Genomic DNA, 6,000 nt, shown 5'->3' on the forward strand with positions numbered 1-6,000 from the left:
GCAAAGTGGCAGGATATAAAATCAACACGCATAAATCAAAGGCATTTCTGTATATCAGCGACAAAACCTCTGAAACAGAAATGAGGAAAAACATCCCATTCACAATATCCTCAAAAAAAATAAAATATTGGGAATCAACCTAACAAAAGAGGTGAAAGATTTATACAATGAAAACGACAGAACCCTAAAGAGAGAAATAGAAGAAGATAGTAGAAGATGGAAAAATATATCCTGTTCATGGATACGCAGAACTAACATCATCAAAATGGCAATATTACTAAAAGTTCTCTATAGGTTTAATGCAATGCCAATCAAAATCCCAATGGCATTTCTTGTAGAAATAGATAAACCAATCATGAAATTTATATGGAAAAATAAAAAACCCAGAATAGCAAAAGCAACTCTAAGCAGGAAGTGTGAATCAGGCAGCATAGCGATACCAGATTTCAAACTATACTACAGAGCAATAGAAACAAAAACAGCAAGGTACTGGTACCAAAACAGGCGGGTGGACCAATGGAACAGAATAGAGAACACAGAGACTAATCCACAAAGTTACAACTATCTTATATTTGATAAAGGGGCTAAAAGCATGTAATGAAGAAGGATAGCATCTTCAACAAATGGTGCTTGGAAAACTGGAAATCCATATGCAACAAAATGAAACTGAATCCCCTTCTCTTGCCATGTACAAAAGTTTACTCAAAATGGATCAAGGAGCTTGATATTAAATCAGAGACTGATAGAAGAAAAAGTTGGCTCCAATCTACATATTGTGGGGTCGGGCTCCAAATTCTTAATAGGACACCCATAGCACAAGAGTTAATAACAAGAATCAACAAATGGGACTTACTTAAACTGAAAAGTTTTTTCTCAGCAAGAGAAACAATAAGAGAGGTAAATAGGGAGCCTACATCATGGGAACAAATTTTTACTCCTCACACTTCAGATAGAGCCCTAATATCCAGAGTATACAAAGAACTCAAAAAATTAAAAATAAGATAACAAATACCCCAATCAACAAATGGGCCAAGGACCTGAACAGACACTTCTCATAGGAGGACATAAAATCAATCAACAAGTACATGAAAAAATGCTCACCATCTCTAGCAGTCAGAGAAATGCAAATCAAAACCACCCTAAAATACCATCTCACTCCAGTAAGATTGGCAGCCATTATGAAGTCAAACAAAAATAAGTGCTGGCAAGGATGTGGGGAAAAGTGTACTCTTGTACATTGCTGGTGGGACTACAAATTTGTTCAGCCAATTTGGAAAGCAGTATGGAGATTCCTGGGAAAGCTGGGAATGGAACCACCATTTGACCCAGCTATTGCCCTTCTCAGACTATTCCCTGAAGACCTTAAAAGAGCATACTACAGGGATACTGCCACATCGATGTTCATAGCAGCACAATTCACAATAGCTAGACTGTGGAACCAACCCAGATGCCCTTCAATAGAAAAATGGATTAAAAAATGTAGCATTTATACACAATGGAGTATTACGCTGCACTAAAAATGACAAAATCATGGAATTTGCAGGGAAATGGATGGCATTAGAGCAGATTATGCTAAGTGAAGCCAGCCAATCCCTAAAAAACAAATGCCAAATGTTTTCTTTGATATAATGAGAGCAACTAAGAACAGAGCAGAGAGGAAGAGCAGGAGGAAAACATTAACATTATACAGAGACATGAGCTGGGAGGGAAAGGGAGAAAAAAGGGAAATTGCATGGAAATGGAAGGAGACCCTCATTGTTATACAAAATTACATAAAAGAGGTTGTGAGGGGAATGGGAAAAAAAACAAAGATAGAAATGAATTACAGTAGATGGGGTAGAGAGAGAAGATGGGATGGGAGGTGAGGGGGGATAGTAGAGGATAGGAAAGGTAGCAGAATACAACAGTTACTACTATGGCATTATGTAAAAAATGTGGATGTATAACTGATGTGATTCTGCAATCTGTATTTGGGGTGAAAATGGGAGCTCATAACCCACTTGAATTTAATGTATGAAATATGATATGTCAAGAGCTTTCTAATGTTTTGAATAACCAATAAAAATTAAATAAATAAATAAATTCAGAGAGAAAAAAACAAATGCTAATTCACAATAAGATGCAGGGGGCAAAATGGTGGTATTTTGGACTAAACATAGGGAAGTGAAGGGAGGGGAAGGGACATGGGGGTAGTAATGATAGTAGAATGAATTGGACATTATCACCCTTGGTGCATATATGATTACATGACATGTGTAACTCTATATCATGTACAGCCAGACAAATTAGAAGTTATACTCCATTTAAGTATGATATATAAAAATTCTACTGTTATGTATAACTAATTAAAACAAATAAATTTAAAAATATATAAAATAAATAGGCTTAAACACACACACAAACACAAAAAGAAATTCTGTACCAGGACACTGGAATAAGACCAAATACAGATTGCACAATATCACATTTGGTGACCAATTCCAGTTCCATATTGCTCCAGAACACGTAGCAGAAATGAGAGAAATACTCTAAATGAAATAATTTCCACAATGATACAATCAGTTCCTTATAACAGAAACAATTTCATCTGCTACCTTAGTTACATCATAGCAAATCTGCACAACATGAAACTCAAGATTAAATGAGTTTTTGTTTGTTCCTTCTCCACTTTGCTGGGGATTCAATACAGAAGCACTCTACTCCTGAGCTACATCCCCAGCCCTTTTCATATTTTAATTTGAGACAGGGTCTTCCTAAATTGCCTATGCCCTTAAACTCAGAACCTCCTGCCTTAGGCTTCCAAGTAGTTGGCATTACAGGCACATGATGAGGTTTTAATGAATAAAAACACACTGAGGGAATTGGAATTTTTTTCTTTTCCCCCCTCACAAACCTGAGAGGCCTATGAGCCTGCACAGCACATCTTTATGGCAGGCCCACAAGCAGCAAATTTTCTTTATTCTAGGCCAGAATTTGGCAAAATAGGCATAAGCTAATCAGTCCTCTGTTTGTGTACATCAGTTTGACTGTAACACAAAAAACATTTCTTTATAAGCTTTCCCTTGGTGCTTTTGTACTAAAATGAGTATTTCCTTGCAATAGAAATTCTCTGGCCTTCAAAACCTAAAATATTTCCTATATGATGCAATAAAGAAACAGACGGCCAACCTGTGTTCTAAAACAGCTAGGCAATACCCATCACAAGACACATTGTGATAGCAAGACCCAGAATTCATTGTTCCTCACTGCCTAGAACATGTGAACCTTTGAATATCTGATGAATGAAAACTGTTAATGGATGGATGAATGAATTCTAATCTGTGAAGTCAAGTATGTAAATCTAGAACCTCTTTTCTCTGAGACCTTTGTAATCATGTTCACATTCAATTGAACGCCATATAATCCTTTTAAATAAATACATAAAACAGCTAGAAAGCCAGACACAGTGGTACACACCTATAAGTCCAGTTACTTGGGAGGCTGAGGCAGGAGGATTACTATTACAAAACTGCTAAGCCAGAGTATGACAAGTTTACTTGTCTTCAAAGCCTTAAATGCCTGAGTACATTTCTGGACACATGCCTTACAATTTAGTTGTTATTAGAGTTCTTTTTCCCTATTATCAGAATTTAACCTAGAACACTGTTGGGCACTATAGTTTCAGAGGAAAGACTTTATTCAAATGTGCTATCTCTAAGCTCCTCTTCCAAGCCATTGGCCTTGGGCAAGGACATTTTTCTTAACACCCACAGCAACTACTCCTTAATATCATTTTACTTAGGTAATATTTGTGCTTACGCAGTCATGGGTGTTAGTTATGGAAAATGAAAAACCCCAAGATAGTGCAGCCTGGGAAAAGGGAGTGAAAAAGAAAGCCATACATTGATAGCCTTCATCTCTTGAAAGATAAATCCTTTTCAGACGTGGGCCACAAGTATGGAGAAAGTGTTTCATCAAACCTAAAATGATAATCTCTGGGAAGCTTTTAATCTCTTTCAAGATGAATCCTCTCCAGGTGCCTGGCCACAGAACCCACAACCCCAAAACTCAAATTAATGAGTGCCCAAACTGACATGCCCACTAAATCACCTCTCAGTGTAACCTATTTAAGCCCAGCTCCTTTGGCCAGTGGCTCATTTCCACCAGGACAGTGAGTCCACTGGAGGTATAATACCATTCCTGATAAAAAGCTGATGAGAGCTGGGACGGCGCTCAGTGGTCAAGTGCTTGCCTCGCCATGTGTGAGGCACAGGGTTCAATCCTCAGCACCACAAAAAAATAAAGACACTGTGTGTTCATCTACAACTAAAAACATATTTTAAATTGAAAAAAATACTGAAATGATCATAGTTTGCATCTGGCCTAGTCTTTTTTGCTAACAATGGGAAATAAAACACCAAATAGAAAATTCCTGAAGTGCCAAGCACAGTGCTGCACACCTCTAAACCCAGCTACTAGGAAGGCTGAAGCAGGAAGATCACAAATTGCAGGCCAGCCTGGCCACCGAGAACCCAGTCTCAAAATTTAAAAATAAGTTTAAAAAAAAAAAAACAAAAAACGCTGGGGACCTCGCTCAGGGGGAGAACATCCCTGAGCATGGGTGAGGCCCTGGGCTCGGTCTCCAGCACCACAAAACACACAAGGACAGTTAACCACTGGTTAGTAAAATTCACATCGTTAATAGTAAAAAGATTGTCTGGCCCATCCCCCAGTTCACGACACAGTGACAAACCTATGTCAACATAGGAGCCTGGGCCACTACAATGTAGCCCGCTAGAAAGGAAGGGACCCCGCGGAGACCCTCTCCAGGCTCCAGTCCCGAACCCCGACGCCAGCCCGGCTTCCGCTCTCTGCAGAGAGGCCGCAGGTGGAGACCGGAAACGCCTCAGGGCTCTCCAGCTCCCGCCTACGGGAAAGGCGCCAGCCATCTGCGGAGCCCCCAGTCCCCGACGCGGTCACCAGGGAGCCAGGGGCGGGAGGAGCCCACCTGGGTCTAGGGCCACCCGGCTGAGGGATGCCCGGGCTAGGAGCAGGGGATGCGCCCCAGGACGGCTGGGAACCGACTGAGGGAACCCCTTGTAAAGGAGAAGCGCCCGTGAGGAACCACCTGACCGGGAGACCCCAAGGCACACGGGTAGAGGCCTACTTCCGCTTCCGGTTTCTGCATGCGGGAGGCGGGGCACACCAAGCAAGGGGCGGGCCCCGGGGACTGGGATTTGTGGCGGTACGTCCCAGCAGGATTGAGGCCTGCTTGGGTGCTGTCGGAAAATGATGGGTTTTGCTGGGGCTGAGGATAAAGAAAGAATAATCAGGTCGTTTGGAAAAGCAGAGCATGATGGCGACTATCCTCTGGCTGTGATACCAAGTTGAAGAGCTATGCGCGCTCTCAGCTACCTTTGCAAGAACTGAGGAAACCAATACACCCCTGGTAGGCTGAGGCCAGAAGGTCAAAACCAGTCTGGGCAACTTAGTAACACCTTGTGTTAAGATAAAAACTTCCAACCTGGCGCACACCTGTAATCCCAGCAGCTCAGGAGGCTTAGGCAGGAGGATCACGAGTTCAAAGCCAGCCTCAGCAAGGGCAAGGCCCTAAGCAACTCAGTGAGACCCTGTCTCTAAGTAAAATTCAAAAATAGGCCTGGGGATGTGGCTCATTGGTCGAGTGTCCCTAAGTCCTCAGTACCTAAATAAATAAATAATTTCCAAAAAGGGCTGGGGATTTAGCTCAGTAGTGGAGCATTTGCCTAGCCTGGGGTCCTTCCCAAGTAGGAAGGCAGGGGATGTTAAGGAAACCAGTTGAGAGACCATAGTGCCTGCTGTTAGTAGAACAAAAAGAAAAGATGTTTGAAGAGGATACAAAAAGAGTTGCCATCCTCCTCCATCTCTAAGCAGCTCAGCATGGAGAGACACTTTCCACCTAGGCAAGGGAGAAAGAAAGAAGTCTAGGCCTTAGATTTCAAACCCTTTACCAGGCCTGGGTGAAACCTGCTGCCATGCTGG

The sequence above is a fragment of the Ictidomys tridecemlineatus genome, chromosome 2 (genome assembly GCF_052094955.1).
Source record: "Ictidomys tridecemlineatus isolate mIctTri1 chromosome 2, mIctTri1.hap1, whole genome shotgun sequence".
NCBI lineage: Eukaryota > Metazoa > Chordata > Mammalia > Rodentia > Sciuridae > Ictidomys > Ictidomys tridecemlineatus.